The following is a 23195-nucleotide window of genomic DNA, read 5'->3' on the forward strand; positions in this document are numbered from 1 at the left end:
CTGGTGGTCACTGGACCCAGTTGAGGAGCAGACTGGTGCTCACTGGACCCAGTTGAGGAGCAGACTGGTGCTCACTGGACCGAGTTGAGGAGCAGACTGGTGCTCACTGGACCGAGTTGAGGAGCAGACTGGTGGTCACTGGACCGAGTTGAGGGGCAGACTGGTGGTCACTGGACCCAGTTGAGGAGCAGACTGGTGGTCACTGGACCCAGTTGAGGAGCAGACTGGTGGTCACTGGACCCAGTTGAGGAGCAGACTGGTGGTCACTGGACCCAGTTGAGGGGCAGACTGGTGGTCACTGGACCCAGTTGAGGAGCAGACTGGTGCTCACTGGACCGAGTTGAGGAGCAGACTGGTGCTCACTGGACCGAGTTGAGGAGCAGACTGGTGCTCACTGGACCGAGTTGAGGAGCAGACTGGTGCTCACTGGACCGAGTTGAGGGGCAGACTGGTGGTCACTGGACCCAGTTGAGGAGCAGACTGGTGGTCACTGGACCGAGTTGAGGGGCAGACTGGTGGTCACTGGACCGAGTTGAGGAGCAGACTGGTGGTCACTGGACCGAGTTGAGGAGCAGACTGGTGCTCACTGGACCCAGTTGAGGAGCAGACTGGTGCTCACTGGACCCAGTTGAGGAGCAGACTGGTGCTCACTGGACCGAGTTGAGGAGCAGACTGGTGGTCACTGGACCGAGTTGAGGAGCAGACTGGTGGTCACTGGACCGAGTTGAGGAGCAGACTGGTGGTCACTGGACCGAGTTGAGGAGCAGACTGGTGCTCACTGGACCGAGTTGAGGAGCAGACTGGTGGTCACTGGACCGAGTTGAGGGGCAGACTGGTGGTCACTGGACCGAGTTGAGGGGCAGACTGGTGGTCACTGGACCGAGTTGAGGGGCAGACTGGTGGTCACTGGACCGAGTTGAGGGGCAGACTGGTGGTCACTGGACCGAGTTGAGGAGCAGACTGGTGGTCATTGGACCCAGTTGAGGAGCAGACTGGTGGTCACTGGACCGAGTTGAGGGGCAGACTGGTGGTCACTGGACTGAGTTGAGGAGCAGACTGGTGCTCACTGGACCGAGTTGAGTAGCAGACTGGTGCTCACTGGACCGAGTTGAGGGGCAGACTGGTGCTCACTGGACCGAGTTGAGGAGCAGACTGGTGCTCACTGGACCGAGTTGAGGAGCAGACTGGTGCTCACTGGACCGAGTTGAGGAGCAGACTGGTGCTCACTGGACCGAGTTGAGGAGCAGACTGGTGCTCACTGGACCGAGTTGAGGAGCAGACTGGTGCTCACTGGACCGAGTTGAGGAGCAGACTGGTGCTCACTGGACCCAGTTGAGGAGCAGACTGGTGGTCACTGGACCGAGTTGAGGAGCAGACTGGTGGTCACTGGACCGAGTTGAGGAGCAGACTGGTGGTCACTGGACCGAGTTGAGGAGCAGACTGGTGGTCACTGGACCGAGTTGAGGAGCAGACTGGTGGTCACTGGACCGAGTTGAGGGGCAGACTGGTGGTCACTGGACCCAGTTGAGGGGCAGACTGGTGGTCACTGGACCGAGTTGAGGAGCAGACTGGTGCTCACTGGACCGAGTTGAGGAGCAGACTGGTGCTCACTGGACCCAGTTGAGGAGCAGACTGGTGCTCACTGGACCGAGTTGAGGAGCAGACTGGTGCTCACTGGACCGAGTTGAGGAGCAGACTGGTGGTCACTGGACCGAGTTGAGGGGCAGACTGGTGGTCACTGGACCCAGTTGAGGAGCAGACTGGTGGTCACTGGACCGAGTTGAGGAGCAGACTGGTGCTCACTGGACCGAGTTGAGGAGCAGACTGGTGGTCACTGGACCGAGTTGAGGGGCAGACTGGTGGTCACTGGACCCAGTTGAGGAGCAGACTGGTGCTCACTGGACCCAGTTGAGGAGCAGACTGGTGCTCACTGGACCGAGTTGAGGAGCAGACTGGTGCTCACTGGACCGAGTTGAGGAGCAGACTGGTGGTCACTGGACCGAGTTGAGGGGCAGACTGGTGGTCACTGGACCCAGTTGAGGAGCAGACTGGTGGTCACTGGACCCAGTTGAGGAGCAGACTGGTGGTCACTGGACCCAGTTGAGGAGCAGACTGGTGGTCACTGGACCCAGTTGAGGGGCAGACTGGTGGTCACTGGACCGAGTTGAGGAGCAGACTGGTGCTCACTGGACCGAGTTGAGGAGCAGACTGGTGCTCACTGGACCGAGTTGAGGAGCAGACTGGTGCTCACTGGACCGAGTTGAGGAGCAGACTGGTGCTCACTGGACCCAGTTGAGGAGCAGACTGGTGCTCACTGGACCGAGTTGAGGAGCAGACTGGTGCTCACTGGACCGAGTTGAGGAGCAGACTGGTGCTCACTGGACCGAGTTGAGGAGCAGACTGGTGCTCACTGGACCGAGTTGAGGAGCAGACTGGTGCTCACTGGACCGAGTTGAGGAGCAGACTGGTGCTCACTGGACCGAGTTGAGGAGCAGACTGGTGCTCACTGGACCGAGTTGAGGAGCAGACTGGTGCTCACTGGATCGAGTTGAGGGGCAGACTGGTGGTCACTGGACCGAGTTGAGGGGCAGACTGGTGGTCACTGGACCGAGTTGAGGGGCAGACTGGTGGTCACTGGACCGAGTTGAGGGGCAGACTGGTGGTCACTGGACCGAGTTGAGGAGCAGACTGGTGGTCATTGGACCCAGTTGAGGAGCAGACTGGTGGTCACTGGACCGAGTTGAGGGGCAGACTGGTGGTCACTGGACCGAGTTGAGGAGCAGACTGGTGGTCACTGGACCAAGTTGAGGAGCAGACTGGTGCTCACTGGACCGAGTTGAGGAGCAGACTGGTGCTCACTGGACCGAGTTGAGGGGCAGACTGGTGCTCACTGGACCGAGTTGAGGGGCAGACTGGTGGTCACTGGACCGAGTTGAGGAGCAGACTGGTGCTCACTGGACCGAGTTGAGGAGCAGACTTGTGCTCACTGGACCGAGTTGAGGAGCAGACTGGTGGTCGGTGTGCTATGTTGAGGAGCAGACTGATTGTCATTGGACAAAGTTGAGGAGCAGACTGGTGGTCATTGGGCTTTGGTCAGGAGCAGACTGGTGCACACAAGACTAAGGTCAGGAGCAGACTGGTTGACACTAGGATCAGGAGCAGACTAGTTGACACTAGGATCAGGAGCAGACTGGTTGACTCGAGGATCAGGAGCAGACTGGTTGACACTGGGATCAGAGCGGTGGTCTAAGTTGAGGAGAAAAATAAAATTCCGAAGGGGGCGTGTCCTGGACATGGCGGCGTGAAGAAGCATACTCCCTGAGCTCCGGCCGTCTCACCCTATCCCGACCTGCTTCTAAGCCATTCTTAGCCACGGAATGAGCAATAACCGAAGGAGGGGACCCCGGAAGCCACTCCGCACCCCTCCGGGATCGGAACTCAGCCGATACTTTCCTGAGACCCGCTCGGCCTCTGCCCGAACCGGCCGCAACAAGCCACGTGGGGACTCTACGACAGCTATGGCTTCGGCACCTGTCTCCCCGACAGCACCGGTCCTGTTTGGAATGGACACACAGCCTCCGTCCCCCTCGATCTCTACGGCCAGCTCGCACGCGATGCCCCTGTCGGCGGGTGATGCGGGGGATCTGCGGGCCCTGATCCAGGCGCTTCCCACGAAGCGGGACTTTGAGGCCCTGGCCCTTAGACTGGAAGAAGCCCACGCTAGGGACATCCAAGCCGTCCGCACGGATGTGCAGGTACTGACGGAACGTGTTTCTGCGGGCGAGACTGCAGCGTCTTCTTTGGAATCCAGAGTGTCTCGCTTGGAGGCGGCTCAAGTGGCCCAGGACCTGTACGTGGGCGAGCTCCAACTACGGCTCGAGGAGATGGAGGACCGCAGCCGCCGTAACAACCTACGGCTGCGGGGCATCCCGGAGGCAACAGGTCCGGAGTCGCTGCAGCCTACGGTCCTGGCTATCTGCCAGCGCCTGGCACCGGATATACCACCGTCCTCCCTGGAGTTTGACCGGGTCCATAGAGCCCTGGGACCCCGCTCCCCAGATGTCGCTAGGCCGCGGGACGTCATATGCCGGCTCCATCGGTACTCCCATAAGGACACGATCATCCGTCAGGCCTGGGATGCCGGGGAGGTGGATTTTGATGGGGCGAGTGTACGCATTCTACCTGACCTGTCCCGGGCCACCCTGCAGAGGAGGGCTCTGCTGCGACCCCTCCTGGAGCGTATACGGCAGTTAGGCTGCACATATCGCTGGGGCTTCCCCATCTCCCTGACAGTTCGTAAGGGTTCTTCTTCCTTCGTGCTCCAGCATCCGGATGAACTTCCTGGGCTGTTCGCCTTCCTAGGGGTGCCGCCTGTGGAGGTGCCGAATTGGCTCCAGAGGCTCCCCAACTCCCGCAGACGGGCTGCCTCGGCGGCCAGGATGGAGGGGGGACCCCTTCCCCGTACCCCACGGAGGGGCCGCCGGGCCCGTGGGGAACCGTCGGTGGCTACGCGAGAGGACTGAGGAGACCTTCCGGAGGTGACTTGACTCAACGGCACAGATGAGTACTTTTTCCCCTGCTGCTTAATGTCCCCTATGCATCCCTGACACGAGACTGCCCCGGCCTGTCCCGGACCCACACATCTGCTCTCATGGGGGGTGGTCACCGGGGTTACGAGACGTTGTGGAACCACCCGGTTCCCGTGGCCTGGTCCTGGAGCCCTGCACCCGCTATGGTGACCCCCCCCCCCTTCTTTATACCGCCATCCCCGGGTGTCTTGCTGCGGGGCTCGGAGTATCTCCTGTGGATTCGTACGCTGCCCTGCTCTGCCCGCCCGGAACGTCCTTGATCCGCTCCCCATCCCTATCTACCCGATGAGGCTGTTGGACATGGCCTCGGACTCTGCGCTATGGACCTACACACTCCCGGTCTCTCCCTTTTTTTTTTTTTTTTTTTTTTTTTTTCTTGGGAGAGGCATGATTTCTGCTCTGCCCGCGGAACATTCCTAGAGCCCCATGTTCTACGGCAGTCTGCCTGATGGAGCTCCACCCGGATGACCCGTCCCCCCCTTGACCCCCTGTTGTACCCGCTTCCTTGAGCCGGTGGTCGGCCCTGGTTGCCATTACCTGGCCTGCCCTGACCCTGCAGACATCAACGGTCTCTGTGGTGCGCCCACTTTTTGGTGATGGGGGTCATGTCTGCGGACGCCTTCCTACTGTGACTGGCTTGGCTGGGGGGCTGACGGGGGTGAGATCCACGGTTAACTTTAGACTGTTGGCTGATTGTGGCTGGAGGGCGGGGGGGGGAGGGGGACGGGTGTCCGTGTCTTCGTCCACTGGCGCAGTGCTCCCTTTGGCTTTCTATGTTGGCTGGGGGAGTGGGGCGCTGGGGTCGCGGATGCGGGTGCCTGGGAATGTGCTGTGTTGTGGGGGTTTGGGCGGGACCCGGGAGGGGAGATACGTTGTATATTTGGAAATGTCGGGGGATGTTGTGTGGGGGGCCTGGGGAGCCGGGGGGACTGGATGTCCGTCCCTCCTGGCTGCTGCACGGGGACCTTGAGCGACTGTTTATGTGGCTGTTTCTCTGTGCTGGATGGAGGCCTCGGTCGGGGTTAGCTGACCCTACGGGGCAGTGGGTGTCCCCCTTTCGCCACCTGTGGTTTTGGTTGGTGGCTGAGGGGTACCTCCACCTGGGTTATTCGCCTCTGCTGTGTCCTCTGCTGTGTACACCTGTAAAGCAATGTTATGTTTGAGTTTGCATATTACACTTGCGTCATAATTTCCGTGGCACTGTAGTACCATTACTATGTTTTGAATTGCATTGGCTTGACTGTAACGTTCCAGAGGGGATGGGGTGGGATTGGTCCGGGAGGCTCGTTTACATCCCACCCAGTCTCCGTTTCTCTGTTCTACACCCCCCTCTAGGACTACACCTCGTATCCGGGCTCTCTCCTGTGTGAGAGGTAGGCCCAAGGGGTGTCTCTTTTCTGTTTTGTTTGTTTCCCCTGGTCCTTTCTTTCCTGTGCACCCCTCCCCTCTTTCCCTTTGCACGGTCCCTGATCGGTGGACACTCTACTGATTGCTCTCTACTGATCCTCCCCCCCATCTCTTTCTCACCTGCTCTCCTTTACCCGTCGGTGCTCTTCCCCCCCTCCTCTGACCCCTCCCCTTACGCCTTACCCTTCTCCCCCCCTCCTTGTTCATTATGGATCCTGTGCGGGTGACCTCCCTTAATGCAAGGGGACTGAACGTGCCTGAGAAACGCCGCATGCTACTTGGGGAGCTGCGGCGCCTCCGTTCTGACGTGGCCTTTATACAAGAGACTCACTTCCGGACGGGAGGCCTTCCCCTCCTACAAAATAGATTCTACCCATGTGTGTACCATGCCTCCAATCCGGAATCCAAGTCCAAAGGGGTCTCTATCTTGATCTCCAACAGACTCCCCTGGACCCTTCTGGAACGTCGGGAGGATCCGGGGGGTAGGTTCCTGTTTCTCAGGGGCCGACTGGGGGATGTTGCGGTGACCCTGGCTACGGTATATGCTCCAAATGTCCACCAGGATGTGTTCCTCCGGAAGGTACTGACGGAGCTTGTCGACTTCGCGAAGGGACGTCTGCTGCTGGGTGGGGATTTTAATCTCCCACTGGACCCGACGTTAGATACCTCCACGGGATCGTCGTCGGTGCCCCGGGGTACGCGCCGACTGGTTCAGTCAGTCCTACACGACCTTCAACTGGTGGACGCGTGGCGGCTCCTGCATGCAGGGGAACGTGATTACACGTGTTTTTCCGCTCCCCATCAGGCCTATTCCAGGATAGACCTGTTTCTGATCCCACACCGCCTCCTCCAGTACGTAGGGGCTGTGGAGATAGGCGCCGTTACCTGGTCCGACCACGCTCCGGTCACGCTGTCTGTCGGCCTCTGCGGAACCCTCCGGGACGCGGATTGGCATTGGAGGTTGAACGAAGGGCTTCTACAGGATGCCGACGTTCTTGCGGACGTCACGCAGCAACTTCAGACTTATTTCCGCTTGAACTCCACGCCGGAGTGTGATCTGGGCGTGTTGTGGGAGGCCCACAAGGCAGTGATCCGAGGGGTGCTTATCCGTCATGGCGCTCGCCTCAAGCGGGAACGGGAGGCTAAATTAGACGCACTCCTGCAGGAGGTGGTCTCGCTGGAAGAGCGACACAAACGGAGACCAGATGGGGAGACCGGCCTGAGGTTGACTCATCTGAGGTCGCAGGTGGCGGATCTCTTGCGTTTCAGAGCCAAGGCCGCACTGCAGCGCTGTAAGCGGGTTTCCTATGAAGCGGGGGACAAGTGCGGGAAGGTGCTGGCGCGCGCACTTCGGGAGCAGCAAAAGGCCTCCTATGTACCTTTCCTGTTGGACGCCAGAGGTTCTAAAGTCCACCTCCCTAGAGAGATATCTAGGTGCTTTGCTGAATTTTATTCGCGTCTATATGATCTTCCCCAACAACCGTCGCATGAGGGCGCCACATTGGCCTATCTTGACTCCGTGGTACTCCCGGGCATCTCCTCCTCGGATCGAGAGGAACTGGAGGCGCCGTTCACGTTGGAGGAACTCACTGTGGTGATCTCCTCTGCGAAAAAAGGTAAAGCCCCCGGGCCGGATGGCTTACCTGTGTCCTACTATCAGACGCTGAAGGAGACCCTTGCCCCCCACTTATTGCGATTCTTCAATGCGGTGGGGACTATCACTGCTTTTCGGGAAGAGGCCCTGGGTGCCCACATCTCTGTGATTCCGAAGGAGGGGAAGGACCCCTCCGCCTGCGGGAGCTACCGCCCGATTTCCCTGTTGAATGCGGACCTGAAGTTTTTTACCAAACTTCTGGCCCTCCGACTTCAGATGCTCTTACCGGCACTGGTGCATCGAGATCAGGTGGGTTTTGTCCCCACCCGCGAAGCCAGGGATAACACCATCAAGGTTATCGATCTTATACACCAGGCTCGCCACACTAATCTCCCCACGGTATTTTTGAGCACGGACGCGGAAAAAGCGTTTGACAGGGTAAATTGGCACTACCTGTTTGCGACGCTCCGCAGGTTTGGCGTGGGAGATCGAATGCTGGCGTGGATTCGGAGTGTATACACCAATCCGAGCGCACATGTGAAGGCGAATGGGGTCCTCTCGGATCAGATCCGCATTCGCAATGGTACCCGCCAGGGGTGCCCCTTGTCGCCTCTCCTCTTCGCGCTTTCCCTGGAACCCTTCCTGAACCGAGTACGGTCGAATGCGAGCATCTCGGGCATCCTTGTGGGGAATACCACATACAAGGTCTCGGCGTACGCCGATGACCTCCTATTTTCCCTCTCCCAGCCCCTTGTCTCCCTCCCGTGCCTATTGCGGGAGTTGGAGGTGTTTGGATCCGTCTCCAACTTGAAGATCAACCTCTCCAAGTCAGAGATCATGGGGGTGGCCCTCCCACGGCCTCTTCAGGATTTGCTGGCTTCGGACTTCCCATTCAGATGGGCCCAAGGGGGGCTTAGATATCTAGGGACCGTGCTCTCCCCCAATCCGGCCGACCTGTTTCGCCTCAACTTCCCTCCCCTCCTGGTGAGCATCCGGACCCTGTTGGAGAGGTGGACAAAGGGGCTCCACTCCTGGTTCGGCAGGTGTAATATTTTGAAGATGTCGATCCTTCCCAAACTGTTATACCTCTTTCAGGCACTGCCGATATCACTCCCGGGGGGGTTCCTGAAGCAGGTTGAGTCGATCTTCACCGATTTTGTGTGGGCAGGCAGGCGACCGCGTTTGGCTCGCCGCTACCTGGTGCTGCCTAAGCGACACGGTGGTGTGGCGCTTCCGGACCCTAGACGATACTACCAGGCGGCCATGCTCACCCGATGGCTAGACTGGGCGCGTCACGCAGATCTGAAACTGTGGGTTGCCCTGGAGGCCTCCCTATTTCCTATATACTTACCGCGGGCCCCGCTTGTCCTCAGGGGAGTTCCTGCGGAGGCAATGCGTCACCCTACTATAGGGCCCACACTTAAGGCGTGCTCTCTGGCGGCCTCGGATAGAGGCCTCTCGAGGGGTAGAGGCCCGCTCTACCCTTTGCTAGGGAATCCGACGTTTGGGCCTGGTTGTGAGGGCGGCAGGTTCGGCGCCCTGATTAGGGAGGGTATCTTCCAGGTATCACACTTCGTCTCGGGTACGGGCTGGCCGACTCTCTGCCAGCTGACTTCCCTGAGTGGGAGATTTCGGTTGCTCAGGTGGCAGGCCCTGCAGCTTCTTCACTTCCTTGGAGGCCTGGGCGAGCCCTCGACATTTGGGCGAGACCTGACGCCCTTTGAGCAGTTCCTGTCCACACAGGGCCACTTGCCGCATGCCCTCTCGCAGATTTATGCCCTGATCTCGGACCCTCCCGCGGACTTTGCCCTACCGGGTATCCTTAAATGGGAAAGGGAACTGAACCAGACATTCTCTGAATCCCAGAGGCGAAATATGATCCGTTTCTCCCTCAAATCTTCCATCTGCACGAAGATACAGGAATCCAACTACAAGGTCCTTACACACTGGTACTTTACTCCGGCCAGACTGCACCGGTTCTTCCCGGAGGCGTCCGACATGTGCTGGCGTTGCCATCAGGAAGTGGGCACCATGTCCCACGTTTTCTGGTACTGCTCTAGGCTTCGGAACTTCTGGGCCGAAGTGCGTCGTATCTCCCAACTGATGACAGACCGGGCTGTCCCCGACGACCCGGCATTCTTCCTGTTGCACTGCACGGGCATTGCTCCTAAACGCTATAAAAGCTCGGTGTTGAGGCATCTTGCCGATGCAGCGAAAGCATGTATCAGCCTCTGCTGGAAGAGCCCCTCTCCCCCGACGATTGCCCTTTGGTTGCAGAGGGTCAAGTGGATAAACGATTTGGAGGACATGGTGCTCACTGCACAGGGCAGAAAGGAACAGTACTCCAAGACTTGGTCCGTCTGGAATGTATTCATATTCTCTGCTGAGGGGATGGCACTTCAGGGACTGACCTCGGGGCAGGAGCTGTGATTGTCAGCGGGGTCGCCCGCGCAGGAGGACACTGATGACACCTGAATGGCCTTCCCCACTTACCCACACCACGATGTGTCTCCCGGTCTCCCGGCATGATGCCGGAGCTTCCCCCACTGCTTTCTTTCCCCCCCACCCTTGTCCCCTACTCACTCCCCCTCCCTTCTTCCTTTTACCCTGGATGTTTGCATTTATCCCTCTATTCTATCGCTCCAGATGTTTAATGGAAACACCTTTGGATGTCTGAGGTCCCGTGTGCGTGAGACTTGTTGCATCCTCCTAGCACATCTTGAGACGATTGCAGTGATTGTCTTGAGCTTAGTTGATTGCACTCTACCGGTCTGGAAAAAACGGGAATGTTTACCTCATATGGATATTTTACGGGTATGCTGTCTTCCCCTATAGATTTTATCTCTGATGTCATGCACTTTCTGGGATTGCTGTTTACCGATACCGTTTATTGTATCCTGTAGTATTATTCTTTTGTTTGATACTTGCTTTGATCTCTTGTATGACTTATATAAATAAAGAATTTGAAAAAAAAAAAAAAAAAAAAGAAAAAGAAAATTCCTAGCTCAACTCACCAACCAGTCTGCAACCAACTGAATTTTCCTGTCTAATAGTTTGCATTAAAAACAGGGGTTTAGTTAGCACACATGAGGGGACACACTGGACACCTTTGCGGCCATTGTGCTATGTGCTGGATGTCCAGTGTGCCCCTGTACCTTTTAAGGAGGGGTGGGCTACCTCCAGGCTCACCTGCACTCCATCTATCAATTCAAATATATGTGCTTCTACTATGGAGGCTCTCATAAATTTATAAGAGTTAAGACCGCAGAAATATTGGGGTCCCTTGCAGCGGCTCTGCAGCTTACGCATGTATTAGCAAATGTTTGCTAACTAAATCCCTGTTTTTAACATAAACTGTTAGACGGGACAGTTTGGTTGGTTGCAGAGTGGTTGGTGAGTTGAGCTGGGAATTTTCTTTGGTTTTATTTTGCATGCATTGCTCTTCAATATGCTCCTTGCTGTGAAGGCCAGTTTTATATGGGGGGCCGTGGCCAGTTGTTTGTTTAATAAGAAAAGCAGTTGTTTGTTTTGTTGAGGAGCAGACTGGTGGTCAGTGGGCTAAGTTGAGGAGCAGACTGGTTGACACTAGGATCAGGAGCAGACTGGTGGACACTAGGATCAGGAGCAGACTGGTGGACACTAGGATCAGGAGCAGACTGGTGGACACTAGGATCAGGAGCAGACTGGTGGACACTGGGCTGTGATCAGGAGCAGACTGGTGATCGGTGGGCTAAGTTGAGGAGCAGACTGGTGGTCGGTGGGCTAAGTTGAGGAGCAGACTGGTGGTCGGTGGGCTAAGTTGAGGAGCAGACTGGTGGTCGGTGGGCTAAGTTGAGGGGCAGACTGGTGGTCGGTGGGCTAAGTTGAGGAGCAGACTGGTGGTCGGTGGGCTAAGTTGAGGAGCAGACTGGTGGTCGGTGGGCTAAGTTGAGGAGCAGACTAGTGGCTGCTGGGCTGCATTTAGGAGCAGACTGGTGGTTACTGAACTAAGGTCTGTAGCAGACTGGTGGTCAGTGGGCTAAGTTGAGGAGCAGACTAGTGGTCTGTGGGCTAAGTTGTAAAGCAGACTGGTGAACACTGGACCATAGTCAAGAGCAGAATGATGGTTACTGGACTAAGGTCAGGAGCAGCCTGGTGCCCACTGGGCTGCATTCAGGAACAGACTGGCAGTCGCTGGGCCGTGGTCAGCGGCAGACTGGCGGTCGCTGGGCCGTGGTCAGCGGCAGACTGGCTGTCGCTGGGCCGTGGTCAGCGGCAGACTGGCTGTCGCTGGGCCGTGGCCAGCGGCAGATTGGCGGTCGCTGGGCCGTGGTCAGCGGCAGACTGGCGGTCGCTGGACCGTGGTCAGCGGCAGACTGGCTGTCGCTGGGCCGTAGTCAGCGGCAGACTGGCGGTCGCTGGGCCGTGGTCAGCGGCAGACTGGCGGTTGCTGGGCCATGATCAGGGGCAGACTGGCGGTTGCTGGGCCATGATCAGGGGCAGACTGGCGGTCGCTGGGCCGTGGTCAGGGGCAGACTGGCGGTCACTGGGCTGTCGTCAGAAGTAGACTAGTGGTCACTATGTTGGAATTAGGCACAGACAGCCCAGGTCGGAATCCCTGTACTAACAATGGGATTTTAGTACAGCAATCTCCCTTGCTGTTCTATTGTGCATTGACAGGGGGATGCCAGAACGCGCTGGGCATGGAGCCGGTCGGCAGACCTTTTTTGGTCATGCCCCTTTTGTTGGACCGGCTGAGTTACACACGGGCCGAATGTCGGCCGTTTTCTTTTGAACCGGCTGATGCGGCCCAACATTCGGCCTGTGTGTACAGGGCTTAAGGCAGTTCTCCCATCCAAATTTTGTCTATGGAGTGTAGTCCTATTGCTCTGCCTCAATATATCTAGCAGTGTAGTCCAAAGTGCATTACACTTCGATATGGCATTGCTAGAGCCAGCACTCCTCTGTAAAGTTGGGCTGGCTTTCCTTTTCCAGTATTTAGATTGGATTACTGTGGCACCTGTACAATGTGATAGGGCTACACTGCTGGGGACATCATTGGAGATGTTTGCTTGCTGGAGACAGACTCCTGAAAATGGGGACTGTCTCCAGCAAACAAGGACAGATGGCAAGTATAGTCTGATGTATAGCTCTGTAAAAATGTATGTGCTATTTACTATGGCTACCAAAAGTGCCGTTGTGCTACACTTGGCATTCATTCATCAAATGAGTGCATTGGTTTGATTTAAACAGACCTTACACAGCTGTAATTTCATCAGATTTCCTGAATTGACTAAAATTTGAGTTGTGGGTGGCCCTGCCAGCAGCAGCCAGCTTGACGAAAGCCAATTTAAAAACTGACTGGGCCAGGTGGTAAATTGGCAGTCAAACAGTGACTGCATCCTATTAGATGCAATCACAGTTTAGGTATTTAGGCAGCTTCAGGTGGCTGCTTGAACACAATAGCTGGAAGTAGAGATTTCTCCATCCACAATATTAGCATGCATGAGAAAATCTATTGATTTTCTCTTGTTCAGCTCTCAATGAACTGCGAGGGCGCTGATGAAAACCCATACATGTCTGCAGGTGCCTGACATTGCAATTGGGATCCCTTGATAGCGGGTGCAATGCTTTGCAGGCTCCTTGGGGAAAAAAAAAATATTAAATTCTCTCTTTTCTGCAATAATATGTGAACAAATGTAAACCTGGAATTATCTTTTAAAGACAAATTACTCCACAACACATGCAGGTACTAAAGTTAGCGATGGCTTGTTTTACCCTCTTGCAGACCTCCCACCGTAGATGTACTGCAGCACCCGCTCTGCGCCAGATCACATACCTAGTACATGATCTGCGTGCCCAGGTAGGGAGCACCCCTGCTGCGCCACGATTGGCTGCAGCACCAACCAAATCAGCAGGTGCCGTCCGATTACTGAAGAGAGCCCTGTGTAGGTAAACAAAATATTGCTTGGTAAAAACAGCACACACAGTAACACGTTGGCCACACATTTACCCCCTAATTGCCCTACATTTGCACATTTTTAGCACTGATCACTGTATTGGTGTCAATGGTTCCCAAAAAAGTGTCAGTTAGCTGTCCAATTTGTCCGCTGCAATATTGCAGTCCCGCTATAAGTCGCTGATTGCCGCCATTACTAGTAAAAAATAAAAAATGTAAATTCCATGAATATATCCCATAGTTTGTAGACGCTATAACTTTTGCGCAAACCAATCAATATACGCTTATTGGGATTTTTTTTTCTACCAAAAATATGTAGCAGAATACACATTGGCCTAAATTGATGAGAAAATTAGATTTTTTACTGGATGCATTTTAAAGCAGAAAGTAAAAAATATTTTTTTTATTCGGTCTTTTTTTTGTTTATAGCGCAAAAAATATATAAAACTGCAGAGGTAATCAAATACCACCAGAAGAAAACTCAATTTGTGGGAAAAAAGGCCAAAAATTTTATTTGGGTACAGCGTCGCACGACCAAGTTTGTGTCAGTTAAAGTAACGCAGTACCGTATCGCAAAAACTGGCCTGGTCAAGAAGGGGGTAAAACCTTCCGGAGGTCAAGTGGTTAAAGCTCTTTTACTACTTGCTAACAATATGTAAATACTGTAAGGGAATATAACATTAATATAACATTTTGTTTTAATGAACATGTCCAAAGAAGACACATGCAGTAACAAAAATGTATACAAGCAGTTATACGCACAGGTGTCAAACTGCAGCACTCCACTTGTTGCCAAACTAGAAGTTCCATAAGGTATTGCAAGGCTGACAGTTACAACCATAACTCTCAAAGGCTAAGGCATGATGGGAATTGTAGTTCTGCGACAGCTGAAGGGTCACAGCAACAGTGTTTTTTTGGATAAAGTTTTTACATGAATTAATAAAAAAAACTGATCATTGTAAGCACCCCTATCAGTGGTTAATGGTTTGTCTCAACACAAACTGCCACATTTGTAGGACAGGTTTTCTGTTGAAAAAGAACGGACTAACGGACTGAATCATCAGATAAAAGTAAAGGAAAAGAGCCTAAAAACAAAATTAATGCAGCCACAACCAGTGTTAATTTCGTCAGCATTTTAGTCAGCAGCCTTTTTGTAATGAAGACACGAAAAGGAAAGTAGACTACATTTTCGTCCACTGACGAAAACTATGACAAAATCAATTAGGTTTTCGATAACTAATGAAATTGTGAGGCAGAAAAGTCTACCCTTGTGAACTTGGGTTTCCACTGAGCTTCGTCTGCTCCCAGCAAGCAAGCAACTCGAGTCCATAGCGTGCTTCGCTTAGCAGCAGCCAGCATTACAGGCCTCAGAGTCCTCAAACAACCATCCAGAGCAGCAATGTGCATTACAGGCCTTCCAACAAGAGTCCCACTACTGACGATGACCGTCCAAATCAGAGAGCACTGTGAGTGTGTACATTACAGTTACAGGCCTGAGGCCTCCCCTCAGACCACCGTTTGTCCACAACACTCTGTGTGCATTACAGGCCTCCTCTGACCACCCTCATCCAAAACATTGTGCATTACAGGCCAGACCTAAGACCACTATCCAGCACTGTGCAACATTACAGGCCTCTCAGAGTCAGACCACCATCCCAGAGCACTGTGCAGCATTACAGGCTTCCCCTCAGACCACCAATCAGAGCACTTTGCAGCATTACAGGCCTCCCCTCAGACTACCATCCAGAGCACTTTGCAGCATTTCAGGCCTTCCGTACCCCCATCCAAACCACTATGCAGCATTACAGGCCTCTCATACCACCATCCAAACCACTGTGCAACATTACAGGTCTCCTCAGACCACCGTCCAGAGCACTGTGTAGAATTACAGCCACCATCCAGAGCACTGTACAGTATTACAGGCCTCCTCAGACCACCGTTCAGAGCACTGTGCAGCATTACAGGCTTCCTCAGACCACCGTCCAGAGCACTCTGTAGTATTACAGCCACTGTCCAGAGCACTGTGCAGCATTACAGGCCTCCTAAGACCATCGTCTAGAGCACTGTGTACAATGCATTACAGGCCCCCTCTTTAGACTGTCCGTGTCCAGAGCAGTGTGCAGCATTTCAGGCCTCCTCAGACCGTCCAGAGTGGCTAAATCTGTATCTGCGAGTTTGTTCAAACCTTAATACCATAAATAATAACATGACATTAAATTGTTTTACTCCAGGAGTATATAATAGGGTGACCAGACGTCCCCAGTTTCTGGGGACATTCCCCGGACTGAGGACACTGTCCTCGGAGCCAGTCTGTCTCCGGATTGCAGGGACTGCGCTAGGTGCAGGGCGGATCGTGGGTGGGTGTTGAGGCAGATGGGGGTGCTGAAGCCAGTGGCATACCAACGGGGGATGGTCCGCCCCAGATGCTACATATAGGGGGGTGGGGGTGTCAAGTCCGCTGAGTCAGCTTTAATTTAAATCGATGGGTGCCTGCCGTCACCCAAAGTCCCTCCTCCTGGTTTGGCTCCTTTGATAGACCGCAAACTTGTCCAATGCCGGGACGCGTGTTGCCTATCATAGGTAGGAATCGATCCAGGAGGCGGGACTTGTGGCATGGCGGGCGCCCAGCGATTCGAATTAAAGCTGACACAGCGGGCGACACCGGCCTGTGTGATGATCCGGCCGGCTCTCCTCTTCTCTTTGATCCCTTGCACTGGTGAAGCTGCATTTAATGGGCACTGGTGAGGCTGCATTGGATAGGCACTGGTGAGGTTGCATTGCTGGGCACAGCTGAGCCTTGCATTCTTTATGTAATGCACTCCTGAGCCCTGCATTCTTTATGTAGCGCACTCTTGCACCCTGCATTCTTTACGTAGCGCACTCTTGCACCCTGCATTCTTTATGTAGCGCACTCCTGCGCCCTGCATTCTTTATGTAGCACACTCCTGCGCCCTCCTGAGTCCTACTTAGCCCTGCATTCTTTATGTAACGCACTCCTGAACTCTGCACTTTGTTTTTTCTCTATCTTATCTTCATAACATTTGGTAGTGATATAGTCCTATCTCAAAAAATTCTAAGAACTATCTTTTTTTTTTTATCTCATGGACGAAATGTGAGAAATAACGGTGTGTGTGTATGTACAGTGGGTACGGAAAGTATTCAGACCCCCTTACATTTTTCACTCTTTGTTATATTGCAGCCATTTGCTAAAATCATTTAAGTTCATTCTTCTTCCTCATGAATGTACACATAGCACCCCATACTGACAGAAAAACACAGAATTGTTGACATTGTTGCACATTTATTAAAAAAGAAAAACTGAAATATCACATGGTCCTAAGTATTCAGACCCTTTGCTCAGTATTTAGTAGAAGCCCCCTTTTGATCTAATACAGCCAGGAGTCTTTTTGGGAAAGATGCAACAAGTCTTTCACACCTGGATTTGGGGATCCTCTGCCATTCCTCCTTGCAGATCCTCTCCAGTTCTGTCAGGTTGGATGGTAAACGTTGGTGGACAGCCATTTTTAGGTCTCTCCAGAGATGCTCAATTGGGTTTAAGTCAGGGCTCTGGCTGGGCCTTTCAAAAACAGTCACGGAGTTGTTGTGAAGCCACTCCTTCGTTATTTTAGCTGTGTGCTTAGGGTCATTGTCTTGTTGGAAGGTAAACCTTCGGCCCAGTCTGAGGTCCAGAGCACTCTGGAGAAGGTTTTTGTCGAGGATATCCCTGTACTTGGCCGCATTCATCTTTCCCTCGATTGCAACCAGTCGTCCTGTCCCTGCAGCTGAAAAATACCCCCACAGCATGATGCTGCCACCACCATGCTTCACTGTTGGGACTTTATTGGACAGGTGATGAGCAGTGCCTGGTTTTCTCCACACATACCGCTTAGAATTAAGGCCAAAAAGTTCTATTTTGGTCTCATCAGACCAGAGAATCTTATTTCTCACCATCTTGGAGTCCTTCAGGTGTTTTTTTTAGCAAACTCCATGCGGGCTTTCATGTGTTTTACACAGGAGAGGCTTCCGTCGGGCCACTCTGCCATAAAGCCCCGACTGGTGGAGGGCTGCAGTGATGGTTGACTTTCTACAACTTTCTCCCATCTCCTGACTGCATGGAGCTCAGCCACAGTGATCTTTGGGTTCTTCTTTACCTCTCTCACCAAGGCTCTTCTCCCCCGATAGCTCAGTTTGGCCGGACGACCAGCTCTAGGAAGGGTTCTGGTCGTCCCAAATGTCTTCCATTTGAGGATTATGGAGGCCACTGTGCTCTTAGGAACCTTAAGTGCAGCAGAAATCTTTTTGTAACCGTGGCCAGATCTGTGCCTTGCCACAATTCTGTCTCTGAGCTCTTCAGGCAGTTCCTTTGACCTCATGATTCTCATTTGCTCTGACATGCATTGTGATCTGGAAGGTCTTATATAGACAGGTGTGTGGCTTTCCTAATCAAGTCTAATCAGTATAATCAAACACAGCTGGACTCAAATGAAGGTGTAGAACCATCTCAAGGATGATCAGAAGAAATGGAAAGCACCTGAGTTAAATATACGAGTGTCACAGCAAAGGGTCTGAATACTTAGGACCATGTGATATTTCAGTTTTTCTTTTTTAATAAATCCGCAACAATGTCAACAATTCTGTGTTTTTCTGTCAGTATGGGGTGCTATGTGTACATTCATGAGGAAGAAGAATGAACTTAAATGATTTTAGCAAATGGCTGCAATATAACAAAGAGTGAAAAATTTAAGGGGGTCTGAATACTTTCTGTACCCACTGTATATACTGTATATATAATCATAAATCATTCCATAAACACATGCCACTTACACTGCATATATAATTTGAGGAAAATTTTCTTATAAAATAGTTTACAATTTGCCAATAAAAAAAAAAAAAAAATGTCCCCCGGATTTCAATTTAAAAATCTGTTAATGAGTTTGGACATTCTATTGAAATGCTTAAATAATGCATTACAATTTAGCTAAACACATTAGATTTTAGTTGACTAAAATGATTTTATTAGACTAAAATGTATTGGAGGTTTTTACTAAAATATGACCAAAACTAAAACCATTGCAGATGACTAAAACTAAATGGCATTTTAGTTAAAAGACTAACTAAAACTAAATCAAAATTCAATGCTAAAATAAACACTAGCCACCACAGCTAAGAATTGGTAAACTGCTATAAAATAAAAAGTTCACTTTTGATTGTAACCCACTTTAAAGGCCCCTGCACACGAGAAGTAAATCGGAAGTAAAATTTTGCTTGACGAACGATCTGCTGATTTTTGGATCGTTCGTATGGTGCTTTCGACAGTCGATTAGGAAATTCGTACGACAAAAGCTGAATGTGCAGGCTATAAAAAAATGTTTATCGTATGTGAACACAATGTCCAATTTTTGTTTAATTAGTACAGTTTTCGACAAAAAAAAATAGTAAGAGCAAGACTAGGCATGCTCGGAAACGAAAGAATACATACAAAACAATTCAACATATGACATCACTTCTGAAGTTGAATTCTGTCGTATGAGAATTTTTCGTATGTTGAGTGTATGTTACACACACCTACACAGGTTGAACTGGATGGACTGTTGTCTTTATACAACCTCAACTACTATGTAACCTCTTCACTCTTGGACATAAGACTAGCATGCAACAAGAAATGGACGAAAATCCGTCTGATAATCTGACTGTGTGTAGGAGGATTTAGGCAACTAAAGTTCAGATCTTTAAATGGATTCGTGTATATGGGCCTTGTCTTGTTCCGTAGTAAAAAATTAGCCCAAGCATAAACATAGCTCAGTGAGGGTGGAAATTGCCCTCTATCTGTTTTATCATCCATTAACCATAATCTGTCAGGCAAAGAAGGTGTGCAGTCCCTCTACACACCTTCCTACTTTCTGTATTGGGATAAAAGGTCACCTATTCGTACATAATAATCAGGCAAAGGACTCACCTGAACCCCCACCTTCAGTCATACAGCCTGCTCCTAGAACAAGCTCTCTATCCATTCCCCCTATGCTAATGGGTACACGGCTCTGGTCCTGTACCCGTACACAGTGTGGCATCGCCAGTCCCTACCTGCTATCTCTGCATACCCCCAGAAAACACAGCTTGTCCATTGTCTGTTTCCAAGCATTGAGCCTCAAAGCTGTATGCGGTTTGGAATAAATCTGTAGTAAAAAGCAGCATATATTACACACTACACATTGTTAGGCACATCATTAACCCCTTGATTGTCCCTAGATGCTCACCCCTTCCAAGCCAGTGTCATTAGTACAGTGTCAGTGTACAGTATCATCACAGATCACTGTATTAGTGTCACTGGTGATATCATTGGCAGTTAGTCTCAAAGTATCAGTTAGCGTCAGATTCTCCGCCGCACTTTCACAGTTCCACTATAAGTTGCTGATCGCCGCTATTACTAGTATAAAAAAATAAATAAATAAAATCCAGTATATAACTCATAGTTTGTAGATACTTTAACTTTCACGCACACCAGTTATTATTATACTACACTTATTGGGATTTTTTTATTTTACCAAAGACCGGTGGCAGAATATATTTTGGCCTAAATTTATGAAGATTCATTTTTTCTTTACCGAATTGGTTTTATAGCAGAAAGTGAAAAATATTGATATTATTATTTTTTTTTTCAAAGTTTTCAGTTATTTTTTTTGTTTATATAATAAAAAATTTAAAATCCAGTGGTAATGAAATACAACCAAAAAAAAAGCTCTATTTGCGTGAAAAACAATGCTATAAATTTTGTTTGGGTACAGCATTACATAACATGCAATTGCCAGTTAAAGTAGTGCAGTGCTAAATAGCAAAAAATGGCCTGATCGTGAAGAGGGTAAAATCTTCCGGAGCTGAAGTGGATATTGTGCAATTAATCACTGGTATTGTTTCCTAGGGGACTTGCTATGGTGAACCGGAGATCATGTAGTTAACCTCTTCATATTAACATTTTATGTGTGGATTTGCGCACATACGCATGTATGCTTGTAAAGTACTGACTGGCAACTCAGATTTGTTGTTTTTTTTTTTTTTTTTTTTTTTTTTTTTATATATACGCAACGTATGTTTACACACCTGTGTATACAGGCACATTGAAAACAATTTGCTGCATTTAGAACAAAAAATAAAAAAAACGTGTATGCGTAAAAATGCTGAGTTTTTAGGCAGCAGTGTGCAAGAGGCCTTACAGGCTTTATCTCTACTATAAACTAATAGTTCTGGATGTGCATTTGGCCACAAGGCCATAAATAAATAATTTGCATGGCTCTGCCTGCTATTTCAAAATGCAGAAGAATCCCCTTATTTGTGGGGGGTTTATGGAATGAAACATTTAAATACCTTCTGTTTAATAGAAGGGATTTTTGCTTTCTTTCTGCCCACCTTACCTTAACTATCAGATCAGGATTGTTATGGAAATGAATGGAGTTTGGAGCATAGAAATTCGCTTGCTCTCACTGCGCTTAAAAAGTGCACTTGTGGCTATTAATACGTGCCAAGCGCCATTAATCCTTTGTACTGAAAAGTACAATGTACAGCTATTTTGTATAAAGTTATCCTAGCTCGCTCGGTGACAAAGAGAGAGACTGACACACGCTGTATCACCGTCGATGTCCATAGTAGCAGTCCTGCTTAAGGCAGCACTCCTGTTTATTTTCTCCTGTTTATTTTATAGTCAGAGAACAAAAGGGGGGTACAGGGGTGTTGGCGTCAACACAACCAATCACAGACATGTATACTTTCAAAAGTACAATAGGAAAGGGGAGTGTATGTTTATGGAGAAACCCACGAGACTCCAACTGAAAGAGAAACTGCCAAACACTATCATGGATTCTCATGGACTCGGCCTCGCTAATTCACAAGCATGCATTCCCGTCATAACCTGTTAGAGTGAATCCTATATAATATAGTTCATAAAAACCATATTTGATAGTGATCATGCAACTGTTCCAGTGAATTCGTGAATGAGACTTTATCTTAAAAGGACAATAGCAGCAGTATTTCAATCATGCGGATCAAGCATAACAGAAAGCTATCAGCCAATAATCCTGGCAAAAGGGCAGATATTATGAAAACGATAAGAATTCCACATCCCAAACATATCTCCATCAGTAAATACCGGGGCCCTGGCTGATATAAATTTGTGTGGTGGAGTTCGCCTTGCACTGCCATAGATCCGGACTGGCACCGCCAATAGGGATGATCAGGCTACAAGTAGCGTGCAGTCTCCATTTAATGGAAGGTTTCCACAACTACAGGTCTTTCCGCAAAGCCAGTTAAAGCCATATTCGCTGTGCATAGCGATTACTGGTAAACTGACACTGGGAGACATACTGGCAACTTAACTAAAAACACATCTTAAAAAAATGTCCACACAAATATTAATGAAATTTCCACAACAGCATTTACCATATAGTCTGTGAAGAGGCAAAGAAGGTGGCATGGAACACCTGTTGTGGCAGTAGAACAGTGGATTGCTGCAGGACAGCGCTGGATTTTCCTGGGCAGGTGAGTACTTTTCTGAAAAGAACCCAGCATAACAGATAAGAAGGGTTGGGGGTGGTGAAGTTCCTCTTTAACTTCTTCCGATCCGCGCTATAGCCGAAGTACGCGGACTCGAATTTCCGGGAGGCCTTCTTTAAACGGCCTCCAAGAGACAGGCTCCCTGCGCGCTCCCGCGAGCGCGCATCAGGGAAAATCTGTGTCGGCCGTGTCCCTTGGACACAGCCAATCACAGATCGTGGTAAATGGCCAATCACAGCGGCCATTTACCATGTGATCGGCCCATGCAATGAGAGATGATCTCATATGTAAACATATGAGATCATCTCTCATCGCCAGCTTTCCTTCCTCACACAGAGACTGCATGTGAGGAAGGAGCAGAGCCGATCAGCTGTTCGGGGACACAGAGGAATGTAATCGGGGCACTGATCACCAGTGCCCTGATTACACAAGGTAAATAAAATACACCATGCCCACCATCAGTGCCTGCCATCAGTCCCCCACATCAGTGCCCACAATCAGTGCCCATAGTGCTGCCAGTCAATGCCCATCAGTGCCTGCTCATCTAGGCACTAATGAGCACTGACTGGCAGCACTATGGGCACTGAGTGTGGGCACTGATGGTACTGCCCATCAGTGCTCATCAGTGCCACCCGTCAGTGTCCATCAGTGCCACCCATCAGTGCCCAGCAGTGCCACCTATCAGTGCGGCATATTAATACCTCATCAGTGCCCATAAGTGCAGCCTATCAGTGCCGCCTCATCAGCGCACATCAGTGAAGGAGAAAAATTTATTTATTTTCAAAATTTATTCGCAGAAAATAAGAAAAACTTTCTTTTTTTCAAAATTTTCTGTATTTTTTTTTTTTTTTTGTAAGATATAAAAACCCAGAGATGATGAAATACCCCCAAAAGAAAGCTCTATTTGTGTGGAAAAAATGATAAAAATTTCAAATGGGTACAGTGTAGCACGACCGCGCAATTGTCATTCAAAGCGTGAGAGCACTGAAAGCTGAAAATTGGCCTGGATAGGAAGGGGTGAAAGTGCCCGGTAGGCAAGTGGTTAAAGGAAACAAAAAAAAAACTTGATGGATTGATAGTTATATTTGTCTACTCTCTTTGTATGGCCAACTTTAAAGGGAGGTGG

Source organism: Pelophylax lessonae (genome assembly GCF_965119305.1).
Source record: "Pelophylax lessonae genome assembly, chromosome: 3".
NCBI classification, from domain to species: Eukaryota; Metazoa; Chordata; class Amphibia; order Anura; family Ranidae; genus Pelophylax; species Pelophylax lessonae.